Below are 14,528 nucleotides of genomic sequence, written 5' to 3'. Positions count from 1 at the left end.
GGTGTTGGTGCATCCCTAGTAAAGTTAAGCTCTTCTTCTGGGTGCTTTTTAACGGAAAGACTTTAAAAATTGATAATCTCATGAAGAGGGGGAATATTTTCACAAACATTTGCCTTCTTTGTAAGAAGAATGATGAGAACGGAGATAATTTGTTTCTCCATAGCCCATTTCCTTGTAGAATATGGTGTTGGATTTTTAGGAAAATGGGGATTTTTATAACATTGCCTAGCAGTCACACACATATTGTTGATCATCTGCCTAGATGGCTTACCTAATGTTGGAGGTATGATTTTGCTGATTGCTAGGGCAGCAATACTTGGGGAGGTTTGGTTGGAGTGTAACGAACGAGTATTTGAAGGGGCTATAATCGAGATTAAAATGGTGCAAAGGACAATTTTGAACACTATTTGGAATTGGCTTTCAATAACTAAAGAAGGTTTTGGTGTATTAAATGTGGAATTGAAAGTTAATCTTAAAAAGATGGTTAAGGTTAGACTTAAAGGAAGATAGGAACTACCTTTGCTGAGATATTTGAAATTGAATTTCGATGGTAGTTCTTTGGGCAATCCGGGGTCATAAAATTTTAGTAGTATAGTTAGAAATTCAGATGGAAAGAATATTTTTGTTATGCAGGACTTTGTGGAGTAACAATTGCAAATGAAGCAGAATTGATAACGCTAGTGTATGGCCTAAACTTATTGGTTCAAAGAAGAGTGGAGCAACCATGCATAATAGAAGGGGATTATTTAATTGTCATTAATTGGAGACCTCCATGGCGATTGAGGAGGCAATGGATGAATGTGTTGGAGCTTGGTGAGAAATTGCAATTTTTTTGGACACGTCTATAGGGAGGCATGTGACAACTGATAGTTTAGCAAAGAGGGGAGAGGAATTTCAATGCTTTCAAGTGTCTAATTATTGTTTCTTTAAGATTTATGTGCTCATTGTATAAGTAATAAAATTCCGTACATTTGTCGAGAAAAAAAACAATGATAAATTGTAATAATTTTAGAGGCGGTCATCTTTGCAACTGGTGCCAACGTTTTGTTGCAGCCAGTGTTGTATATATCATGGTACATGCAACTAACATGTAATAGACGCATACAATTTGGCGTATTCTAACGAAAAAAAGAAAATAAATTTGTCACATTCTACCACATGGAGTTGCATCTAATACTGACCTTGGGACAGAAACAATGTCCCAATTAGGATTATCTCTTAATGCCAATTTCTACTCGGAAATGTTGTACTAATGTACCAATATGATCAAAACCCGATTCTTGTGGTACATCTCCTGTCTGCTGTCGATGATATGTGAAGACTTTTTACACTTTTATGCATCCAAGGTCATTATAGACTATCTGCCAGTTCAATAGGAAAGAGAACAAAACACAAACATTTTTGTTGCATGCGAATGAGAAGTTAAAACTTTTTGGATGAGTGTATGTCACTTAATATGGTTGAAAGTATTTTGGATTTGATGGCCATGTCATTGATATAATAAACTTGATACACATTGATTTAGCATTGAATTTCCTTGACCATGGTGGATGAATATTTGATATCATGGAGTGCGCTCATGGATTGGAACAACTTTTACATGATATGATTCTCTCTGATGAGTTCCTTTTTTAATTTATTTAGTTTTCAACTTTACAATGTCTGTATTGAACGATTTCAGCAACTTTCTTGTCACCATTCTCTAAAAGGAGGTTTCTCCCTCTTACATTTCCCATTTTAAGGTCTGGAGATTCAATGCTCTTCTTCCTAAATTTTTAGGTTGTTTTGTTTCACATAAAAGTATTTATGTGGGATGTATGCAGTCAGCCATAATCGGCATTCTACGTGCATTTGGGTTTTCCAGAACATATTTCATAAGTTCTCGCTGCCTGCCTGGTAATTAATACTTGTGTTAGTTATCTAATGTCAGTATATTTTTTTGTTCTAATTTCTAAAAAAACAATATTCTGAAAGTGTAAATGGCTGATCTTAATTGTTTATGATACGCCCATGTCAATGTACCAAGATGTGTGTGACTTATGGCTATAAGCTTAAAATGTTGATATATGTGGTGAGCCTTTAGGTCAAGTGGAGGAATATTTCGTTCATAATATGTTGCATCTTTTACATAACATTAAATTTTTATCCTGCAACAAAAAAAAAGAAAGAAAAAAAGAAAAATCTTCCATTTTACTGTTTCAAGCTGCATGATTCTTTGCTTTGAGTCTTATAATACCATATGGTCATATTGGGGCAGAATACTTATTTTCTGTTTTGATAAATTTCTCGATATTTTTGACCTTTCTGTTATAAATTTTAATGAACACACTTATGGGTTCCTTATTGTTTTGTGAAGAAGAGTGAGTGGGAACAAATCTTATTGGTGATGTTTGATATTTTTCATCGAGGCACACTAGTTCTATTTGTGGGGAAAATTGAAAAGGAAATCTTACACTGCCTTTTATCTGGGATCATCTTCATCAACCTGCATATTAGTTGACACCCCAAGGTTCCTATTCCTTTTTAGATTTACGCACTAATAATACCTTTGCTTGCTTCTGTTTCCTGTTTGACGTACATTATAGGGATGACTACTGAGTGATGAGGGTTCTTTTTCGGAATACTCTTGTTTCAGCAGTCTTTATGATATATTTCTGCCAAAGACGCGAGGAGGACACTCTGGTAAGGGTGCTTTGATGGATATCTGAGATTTTAACTTATTCGGAATAGCAGTGAGATGATTGTAACATCAATGATGGTACTACGGTTGATGAGTTCAAGGCTATGAATTGGGCATGGTGTGATAGTGGGGAGGTCACCAATTTACTTATGCAGGTGGATAACTGGAAGAGCACGTTCTCTAGCAGCATGGTGGACTATGAAGGCAAGGAACTAGAATGAAGAATGGGATTATCTCTTTGAGGGAAACTTTGAACAGGAGAAAGGACACAGAAGTTGAAAAGAAATTAAAATGAGGGAACTATGAGCAAGAGTACGAGTCTTGAGGGGCTGCAGATGCATAATTGTACGGATCATGGGCTTTAGCTATTGATGTGGTGGGAAAGGGACGACAAGCTTCAAGAACATCTGGTATGATGAAGTAGAAAAATAAGTCTGATTTGCAGAATATTCGGGGGTGTTGGGGATGCAAACCTAGTCTTAACATCTCTCTTGGTGTTTCGTTTATGTTTGCCTTTCTATGTTTCTCATGTTCTATTCATAATCGGTTTATGAGAAACTTTGAGTTACTCGTTATAGTTTTAGTCTCACATCCAAAATCTATTCTTGTAAGCTCTTCCCTTTAACTACCTTAGTGTTTTATTGTTTGTCCACTCTTAGGCATGATGTGGCATTCATAGTTTCAGCTCTTTATTCCATTAGACTTCGTCGTTTTCCTTGTTCGATTTTTTTAAGTTATTTCTTGATTTTATTTTTTTTAATGTAATTTTTACATGGTGAAGGAAGTGTTGGCTGATCCTGCTTTGCTTTGTTGTGTCATTATTTTATTTGACGCTTCCTGTGTACCCCTGCACTTCGTTCGATTTCGACTAACATAAATTATACCCATTGCACTTTAGTTTTTCAGCCATACAAATGGGTGGGGCTGGGATGTAAATGGATTGGCCAACCCAGACTCGGACCCTGACCTGACAAAATGTTGGACCAGGACCTGGGGTCGGTTGGGTTGGGTCTAGTCAAAACATGATCTTTTTTAAAATATAATATATGAATAATATACAATGCCTTATTTTTCTTAGCACAAGAAAGTCAGATCAGTAGATATGAAATTGAGTGGCTGGTTTGCATGTGATTGGTTGAGCATAGAACTCAAAAATTTAATTTCTCGAATTATGTGGATTCGCAATTGATAGACAAACGTGATTTTGAATCAAATGAAATTCAAAAGCAACACTAATGTTAAATGCGATGAGTTGACCACTTTAATGATTTTATACGACTATCTAGTTGATTTTTTTTTATTTAATTAATAAATAAAAGAATTAAAATTAGAAGCTTTGTTAATATATCAAATATCATTTATCTCAGACATGACAATTCAGCTGATATTTTCCTTTATTTAATTAAAGGAAAAAGTGTGTATAAGGTTGCAACCTTAAAAATGTAGAATTACATTTGCACTTCAAAAATAAAATTAGAAAATATTGTTTTAATGTTGAAAATTTCTCTAATGATCATCTCGACATCGAGATGTATGAATATGAAAAAAGAAGAAGATTTTGAGTTTAAAAATAGTGCATCTTGCAACAACACATTATCTAGATTGTTCATTTTTAAGATATTTTGATCTGCTTGATTTTAATCATTTTTGGAGTTTAAAATTTTATAATTAGATATAAAAATAGATTTTGAGATAATCTTAAGGATTTTTTAAATCAAAATTACATGTTATGATAAAATTTGGAGGTGCTCTTTAATTGGACTGTTTATAGTTGCAACCTTATGAAACCACACCCTATTAAATAATAAATTTGAGGAAAGAAATTTTATTAAGAAGTTAAAAAAAGTAATAGTCTCACATAATACAACAAAAAATGGACAAAAATTAGAAGTAAAAAGTTAATTATTTATTTCATCAATAAATAGTAGTCTTATATTCCTTTGAATGGTAATTTACGTCACAATAAGCCTACAAGTACAATAAAAAAAAATTATGATGTAGCACATGGGATAACTAAAAACAATACCACTGAGACGACTTTTTTTCATTGAAGATCTACTTCATTTAAAATTTCACACTTTACAACCTCCTAAAGTATGAGAGAGAGAGAGAGGGATTGAGAGAGAGAGTATCCAAATGAATCAATTTTTTTTTTTCGTTTTCTTGGCCCTACTAATGGTAGGAATCATCCCTAAAAGTGAGAATCGAAATCCTAAAATTTGAAAACTATAATATCATATATTTCCTACTCTGGAGCATGGCAGCATGATCCTAAAAGTAATACGGATACTTAGGTTGAAAGATCCCAAGAGCAATGACAATTATAACACAAAAGGATAATGGCTTAAAAGGTCCAAAACCATTTTGGCAGGATTTGACGTGATTTGAGAATGGAGAGGAAGTAGATCTCATCAAACAGAAGTGGAGCGATTCTATAGTGTTTGGATGGTATGGATACCGTGTGCATAAAAAGCTCATGAATGTGAAACAAAAAATGCTTCATTCGAAGAAAGATAAAGTTTTATATTAAAAAAAAGATTGGGGAAGTGATGCTATGTTTGGAGTTGATTGAGCATACAGTACAAAGTAGGGGGAGTTTATTACCTAAAGTAGGGGGAGTTTATTACCTGAATTGGAAGAGGAAAAGAATCATCAACGTGAAATGATTAGGTTGGAAGAGATCTATTGGAAGCAAAGATTAATGCTTACGTTAGAAGAGATCTATTGGAAGCAAAGATTAAAAGTGAAGTGGTTGAAAGAAGGTGATTTGCATATCAAGTTTTTCCATGTTATAACAAATTCTAGAAAGAGATAAAATGACACCTAGTGGTGGATGGGAGTGATAGGATGCTTTGGAGACTTTGTAAATCACTTCCAAAAACGTTTTTACCAAAGATATGCCCTTTTGTCTGATTCTTCAAGGAGTTCAATTAAGAAGGCTTTCAACAGAGGTAGCATTATCCTTGGAAAGTTTGCCTATGGAAGAGGTAGTGAAATGTTCTATTTTTTCTTTGTCAGGAGATACAGCTCTAGGTTCAGATGGATTTCCATTATATTTTTTTCAAAAATTTTTGGGTGTTTACAAATTTGGATATAATGATGATGGTGAATGAATTCTTCTCAAGGGGGGTTTTGAACGAGGCAATCAATGCAACTTCTATAGCCTTGATCCTGAAAAAATAACCTATTTCAGGAATTACAGACATTCGACCTATAAGTCTACTTACAGCTTATACAAAATCATCGCCAAAATCATGGTTGAAAGGCCGAAGGCAATGTTGAATTTGGTGATTTTGGGGCCTCAATAAGCTTTTATTCATGGTCATATTAATACTGATGGTGTGTTGATTATACATGAATGCATTCATCAAGAAAACTCAGTCGTGAGCTGGGTATTTTATTAAAGCTTGATACGGGGAAAGCTTATGATTGAGTAGATTGGGAAATATTGTTGGAGATCTTAAAGTGCATGGGTTTTGGGGCGAAGTGGTATAGGTGGATTAATGGTTGATTATTTAGTGCACATGACTCTGTCTTAGTAGATGGAAATCCAAAGGCTTTTTAAAGGCAATAAAGGGATTAAGGTAAGGGGACCAGCTTTCACCTATTTTGTTTATGGTTGTTGCTGAAGGTTTTAGTCTTCTGATTCGTAATGTAAAGATGATAGGTCAGTTTTCTGGCTTTAAGATATCTCCTAATAATCCATCGGTGTATACCATGTTGTTTTGTGATGCAACAATGGACCAAATTGTGAATATAAGGAGGATGTTGATTTGCTTTGAAGTGGCATTTGGATTAAAAGTGAATTTTGAGAAGACCACAATTATTGGGGTCGGTTGTGAAGAAGAAAAAATTATATCACTTGGTTCTCATTTGCATTGTAGAGTGGATAAGTTCCCTATTAAATACCCTGGACTTACTATTTTTTATAATAGATTGCCCAAGTTTATATGGGATCCTGTGATACAAAGGATATGAGAAGTTGGATTTATGGAAATAAAAAAATTTGTCACTAGGGAAAAGAACCACACTGATTAAAGCATCTTTATCAAATATTCGGATCTACCAAATGTCATTGTTGGTGATGCCGACTTCCATCTCCAAGCATATTGAACAGCTTATGCATAACTTTTGTGGGGCCCTAGTGAGCAAGGGAAGAAGTATCATCTTGTAAGCTGGGATTGGGTGTGTACTCCTAAAAAAGAAGGTGGATTGGGACTTAAAAGGCTCAAATACACTAGTTAGTCCCTTTTAGCCAAATGGTGGTGAAGATTGATGATTGATAAGATTTGTTATGGAAGGAGAACTTAATAGCAAAATATGGAGTGGATCAATACAATCTTTGGATTGGAAGAGGAGGGACAAGGCAGAAGTCACTTGTTTGGAAAGAAATACTACATTCTAGAGATTTTGTTATTCGATATACTACATGTATTGTTGGTAGAGGGAATAGAGTATCTTTTAGGCATAATAAGTGGCTGAGAGAGTCATACTCTGAAAGTGGCCTATCCACTTAGATTCAATGTTGTTGTTTATCCGCTGATGATTGGGGGTCGGTATGGAGTGTTCGATGTCAATATAATAGGGTGCCTAATAGTATGCTCGGATAATTTATAGATCCTTTAAAGTACTAGAAGGACTGAAAATTATCCAAGGGGTTGAGGATGAACTGGTGTGGGAAATTGAAAGTGATGGTTGTTTTACTATTAAGTTTGCTTATAATTTGTTGTTTAGGATTAGATGGATTCGGTACTCTCTAAAGAAGATATGGTGTTGGTGCATCCCTAGTAAAGTTAAGCTCTTCTTCTGGGTGCTTTTTAACGGAAAGACTTTAAAAATTGATAATCTCATGAAGAGGGGGAATATTTTCACAAACATTTGCCTTCTTTGTAAGAAGAATGATGAGAACGGAGATAATTTGTTTCTCCATAGCCCATTTCCTTGTAGAATATGGTGTTGGATTTTTAGGAAAATGGGGATTTTTATAACATTGCCTAGCAGTCACACACATATTGTTGATCATCTGCCTAGATGGCGTACCTAATGTTGGAGGTATGATTTTGCAGATTGCTAGGGCTGCAGTACTTGGGGAGGTTTGGTTGGAGTGTAACGAACGAGTATTTGAAGGGGCTATAATCGAGATTGAAATGGTGCAAAGGACAATTTTGAACACTATTTGGAATTGGCTTTCAATAACTAAAGAAGGTTTTGGTGTATTAAATGTGGAATTGAAAGTTAATCTTAAAAAGGTGGTTAAGGTTAGACTTAAAGGAAGATAGGAACTACCTTTGCTGGGATATTTGAAATTGAATTTCGATGGTAGTTCTTTGGGCAATCCGGGGTCCTAAAATTTTAGTAGTATAGTTAGAAATTCAGATGGAAAGAATATTTTTGTTATGCAGGACTTTGTGGAGTAACAACCCCAAATGAAGCAGAATTGATAACGCTAGTGTATGGCCTAAACTTATTGATTCAAACAAGAGTGGAGCAACCATGCATAATAGAAGGGGATTATTTAATTGTCATTAATTGGAGACCTCCATGGCGATTGAGGAGGCAATGGATGAATGTGTTGGAGCTTGGTGAGAAATTGCAATTTTTTTAGACACGTCTATAGGGAGGCAAGTGACAACTGATAGTTTAGCAAAGAGGGGAGTGGAATTTCAATGCTTTCAAGTGTCTAATTATTGTTTCTTTAAGATTTATGTGCTCATTGTATAAGTAATAAAATTCCTTACATTTGTCGAGAAAAAAACAATGATAAATTGTAATAATTTTAGAGGCGGTCATCTTTGCAACTGGTGCCAACGTTTTGTTGCAGCCAGTGTTGTATATATCATGGTACATGCAACTAACACGTAATAGACGCATACAATTTGGCGTATTCTAACGAAAAAAAGAAAAGAAATTTGTCACATTCTACCACATGGAGTTGCATCTAATACTGACGTTGGGACAGAAACAATGTCCCAATTATGAATATCTCTTAATGCCAATTTCTACTCGGAAATGTTGTACTAATGTACTAATGTACAGAAACTCGCCCAGGCCAGGGAACTCGCCCTTGGCTATAGTGAGTTACTAGGCCAAATCCAGCATAAGGCCGAAAGGCCCTAAAATCAGTTGTTCAAGAGATTAAAGATATCAAACCTATTAGTCTATTGGGAAGCTTGTATAAAGTCATTGTCAAGGTTTTGTCCAACAAATTTTGCCAAATCCTGCACCTGGTTGTTATGGGACTTCAAACAACGTCTTTGAAGGATAGATAGATTATGGATAGTATATTGGTGGTGCAAGAATGAATTTACAGTAGGTTTAAAGATCAAATTCTAGATCTGATTTGTGTAACTTGATTTCGAGAAGGCTAATGACAGAGTTGATTTGAGTGTGCTGATGATATTTTGGGAAAAATGGGTTTTAGGTCTAGATGGAGGGTATTGATACAAGGTTTTTATCCTCGACACAATTTTCTCTCCTTATAAATGGTAAATCCACATACTTTTGCAGTGCTTCCAAAAATCTAAGGCAAGGTGACCCTCTATCCTTTGTTTTATATACTATTGTTGAAATTTTAGTGTTATGCTGAATTCTGTGGTGAATAGAGGTTTGATCTCGGGGATTGAAGTTGGTAATAAGGGTTAATAATGCTGCATATACAATATGCAGATGACACTACTATTTTTTGTGACCCTATAGAGAGAGAGATTATGGATCTTTTTCAAACATATGGAGTAGGTAACTAGTTTGAAAGTTAATTTGGGGAAAACTAAACTAATTGGTATTGGATGTTTAGAGGATACAAAATTAAATCTTGCTGGAATATATGTTTGTAGAGTGGATCAACTGCTTTCTAAGTACCTCGGGATCCATTAGTGGCAAACCACCTTTCGAGATACATTTGAGACCCATTTATTGAGAGAGTGAAACAAAAAGATCGATTTGTGAAAATAACAAAACATCTCTCTGGGGTAGAGTGAATTTGATCAAGTCTATGTCGCGTTCATATGCCAAAACAAGTAGTTAGGCAAACGGAGAAGACTACGAGAGATTTCTTATGGGAATGATAAAAAAATATATTTCGTCAAATGCGAGTGTTTGTGCTACTGAGAAGAAGGGTGGCATGGTTATCAAAAACTTAAAAGATGATGAATATTGGTCTTCTTACGGAGTGGTGGTGTAGGTACCAATATCAACATAGTGGACTTTTGTGTGATGTGCTCAGAGGAAAATATGGGGAAAATACTATTATTGAAGTGATTTAAAGCCCGCGGTTCAAAACCGACTGGTCGTGTATTTGGAAGGCTATGGATTTCTATAGACCTTTTTACTTACAACCAGTGGTTTAAAAAATAGATAGGTGCTTCGGACCGAGCACTAAAAAATCCATCCGGATCGGTGAATCGACAATTTAGATCAAAAATCAGTCGAATCGGTCAGATTAATCTTTAAAGAAATCCACAAAAATTATTAAATTTCATTATAAAGTTTTTTTTTTTAGGAATCCAATAAAAAACGAGGATACTGCATGATTAACTTTCATTTTTTCCATCAATTTGCGAATATTAAGATGTTATTTCCCTATATGAACTTATGTTAACAGAAATTTACATCATACAAAAGAAAAAACATAGAATTATCATTTAAAAAATATATAATTATACATGGATTACAATAAATAGTGAATTAAATCGATGAAAAAATGACCACTAAAATATCGAATTGGCCGAAAACTCTAATCTGCTAAAAAAACTTCAAATTATTACAACCTAATTGACTATGATATTATATACTGAAATTGAAATTGTTGGTTTATAATTTATAATAATTTTATTATACAAATAATAACAAATCCAAAATATAAGAATATGTTGTGCTACATTTTTTTTTTTTTTTTGACAAGATTATATTACCTTTAATTCTTGTTATATTGCATTTTGCTTTTTTTTGAGAAGAAAATAAAAAAAAAATATTGTATTACATTTTTTTGAAAAACCTTTTATTTTTTATTTTTTTTTTTTACTTTATTTTCTTATATTTTATCCATTTTTATTTTTGAATTTTTTTTTTATTTTTTATCTTTTCCTTTTACTTTATTTTGTTTCTTGTAGAGGACAAAAAAGGATATTTTTTTTAGAAACCTTTTATTTTTTATTTTTTTCCTTTTACTTTATTTTGTTTCTAGAGGACAAAATTTTTTTTTTCAAAAAAGGAATTTATTTGATTTTAATTTTTTTTATATTTTTATTTTTTTCAGTTAACTTTATTTTGTTTTTTTTTTTAAAAAAAAATAATTTATTTTATTTTAGTTTTTTTTATTTTTTTCCTTGAACTTTATTTTGTTCCTTGTAGAGGATAAAAAAAAGAGTTTTTTTTTTAAAAATTTTTTTTTTTTTTTTTTCTTTTTACTTTATTTTGTTTCTAGAGGACAAACAAGGATAGCACCCAAAGGGTCTTGAACGCGAGACATTGAAGGAGATGTTGAGAGTCATAACCAACTGTAGTTGATAATAGTAGTCTACTTTTAATGACCGTATAAACGTTATAGCCATTTTTCGTGTATGTGGTATTATCCAACATCGAAGATTTAACTTATGTTTGTATCCTATAAATCTTTATGGCGGGGCCATACAATGTGCATTGGTTGCGTAGCAAGCTGCTCGACAGGGTTGTGACTCATGTGCGCTTGACGCGTGACACCAAGTATGCCCTTAAATTTTAAATTTTTTTTAAAACTTACCCCTAACAGTTGAAATCGCCGAGTCACTGTAGTGATTCGGCGAGTTATCGCTACGTACCGCCCGGTTCTCTTTAGATATGGGCGATTCTCTGCGTTTTGCTGGAACTGGCACGGGGGTGCCGATTCCCGTGTCGAACCGAGTGAGTCCGGTTCAACTCAGTGACTTTTCAAACACTGCTTACAACATAGTTGTAAGCTTGTGGGTAAAGGAGATCAAGATCACACTTTATTTTGGTAAGATGGATGGATTGGAGAAGTGGCCCTTAGATATGCCTTTCCATAGGTTTATTCTAACGTTCCTTTGATGGGGAACGTGATAGACTTGATGAGTCCAATTTGAATGGTATTTGGAGGCTGCATGTTATGTTGAAAGTACAGGTCATTCTTTGGATTGCTTGTCATGGGAAGTTAGCTACAATAAGCAATTTTGGTAAGAGAGGCTTTCTTATCGTGAATGTTTGCATTTTCTGCAAAAATGACAATGAATCTGTTGACCATTTATTTCTTCATGGCCTTTTACTATGATGTTATGTGATTGGAGTGGGAAACTAAACTTATTTATCCATCTTCCATCTACATTGGGTGTACTTCCTCTCCAAGAGAGTTCACTGGGCCTCCCAAAGCTCGAAACTATACTTTGGAGATCTTTGTGGGTTAGCATTATTTGGAGCACATGGAAGGAGAGGAATAGAAGATTTTTTGAGCATATCTCTTTGGAAGCTACTACTTTAAAATCCAACATTTTGGTGATGGTAACTGAGTGGATGAAGATCCATAAATATGGAGGGTGTTGGGTATTTGTGGCCATTAAGACTTATGAGAGCATGTAATCAATATTTTGATATAGTGGAACAAAAACTCAGTAGGAGTATGGTCCAATTGGACCAAGATTGGTAAATGTTATTTGTCGATACTCAAACTATGTTTAATGCGTTAGGCCACTCGAGTTGAAAAACTCTTAATTACTTAGGCATAGAGTACAACCAAAGAGGGTTAGCAGGATTATCCCTTGATGAAGTCGGAGATGACAAGGGTAGAGAGCTAAGAGACTGTGTGACCCTTGTATGTGATGGTAGGCGTATAGAGACGAGGGTCAAAGCCTCATCTTTGAACCTCACACGTCATGTACATATGATATCTGCTTTGGGAACGAGAGTCACAATGGATGGTGATAAGTGTCAATGTGTGAGAGATGGCTCCTATGCACCATAGAGTTATGGTTGCACTAGATCTGTGTAATCTTGGACTTGTCTCTAGGGGAGAACCTGTAATCTATAGACTAGGATTGTGTACGCTCACCTATTGACTGATTTTGGTGACCCAATCATGAACCCTTGCAATAGTCTGTAGGTCATAGGAACTACTAGGTCATTTTGAAAAAGTGAGTGTGGATTATAGTATGTAATAAAAGATGAAATACTTCAACAAAGTAAATAATTCCTTGACCTACTTAGATCTAATTCGTATCAAAATTATTTCGAATTAATTAACTTGATGTTAAATGATTTTTAGGTTGATAGATTGAGTTTTTAAAAGTATCTGGATATCTTGTTTTCTCAAAATAGATTTGTGAATAGAGAGATATTGAATTTTCAATATTTTAAATATTTAGAGAGAAAAATAAAATACTTATGTTTTTTTAAAAAAATATTTTTAATTTTATAATTTATGTAATATATGGGGGCCCATTATAGGAGGTAGGGACCGTCATAATTTAGCATGAGTGAGTGTGTGGAGGCCACCCTTGGTCACCATGAGAGGCACACCCCTCCTTTAGCATATACTTTCCTATTTTATGATGAGGCCCATGAGGCACTCAATCAAGTTTAAATATTAGAGAAAATTTTGAATTTCGAGAAGTTTGAATATTAAAAAAAAAAAATGTATAAGAGGTTTATACAAGAGATAAGAACCAATAATATTATTTTTCATAATTTTATTATTTGATGGGATTAGGTTTAAGAAGCTAAATGATAAAGTTCTAGAACTGTCCTTTGCATCATGATAGCTAATCTAAAGATTGTATGACTTGGATCTCTTATCCTATAGGTCTAATATGAGTAAAGGTTTAGACCCTAAGAAACCCTAACGTCAAATAAAGTCTATAAATAAACCCCTATGGGGAATCACTTCTCTACACCTCTCATCTCTCTCTAGGTGGTACGCCACCCTCTTTCTCTTCTCTCTAAGATCTCTCTCCTCTCTCCCTTAGAAAAATATTGGGTTAGAAAATAGGGGGCACACCCTGCCTATATCCAAGAGAGGGGCATGCCCCATCCATTAAGGCATTGAGGCCTAGTTCTAGTTAGATTGTTCCATTGCTCTCATATTTATTCAAGATTTTTAGCTTCCCATGCTTCAAAGATATGAGACAAACCATTGAGAACTTGTGTGCCATTGGAGGAGGAGACCCAGAGTGGGATGTGCAAAGTCCAGTTGAAGTAATCTTATAGCAAACTTCTTTGTGGTTTATAGTCTTATATTTGCTTCTTCCCATTGTATTATTTGATTTTTTTCTTATGGAATAAAAAAAGTTTTATTAGTGGAAGCAAGTGAGAACCTCTTTTGGTTCTTTTTTTATTTTATTTTGAGTTTATTTAATTGTAATTGGACCCTTGTAAGTGTTATAGTCAGTATAAAAAAGGAAAATTAAAAACCGCATATATCGTGCTAATTAATATCAGAACATAGGTTTTTTGTTGCCACAAGGAAGTTTTATTTATTTTTATTTGAGTCTTTTATTTTGTTTGGGACAAGAAAGATTGTTGCACGCTGTTTATTCTCCGAGATCTTAAAGAATAAAAGGTTCGATGTAACAAACTACTCCTCATAGAAGTGCAAATTTGGTTATGTGCTTTATGATGAGGGTTCACATGAGATACTTATTGAACATCATCCTTCTCATCCTCGAAGTGATGCATCTCAAGCTATAAGAGATTCATGTGTCAAATGGAAGCATAAAAATATGCGTGCAAGGCATATCTTGCTTTGTTCCATGAATGACTCGTACGCGTCAGAGTATGAGCCAATCAGAACTGTTAAAGGCATGCACGAGCGGCTCGAGAAGGAGTATGCAGATCCTTCTCCTATAAGAAAATCAATGGCTAGGAA

This window comes from Amborella trichopoda, chromosome 2 (genome assembly GCF_054954075.1).
Source record: "Amborella trichopoda isolate Santa Cruz 75 chromosome 2, AtrichopodaSantaCruz75HAP2 v2.0, whole genome shotgun sequence".
Lineage (NCBI taxonomy): Eukaryota > Viridiplantae > Streptophyta > Magnoliopsida > Amborellales > Amborellaceae > Amborella > Amborella trichopoda.
Note: the sequence above shows the minus strand (reverse complement) of the source record.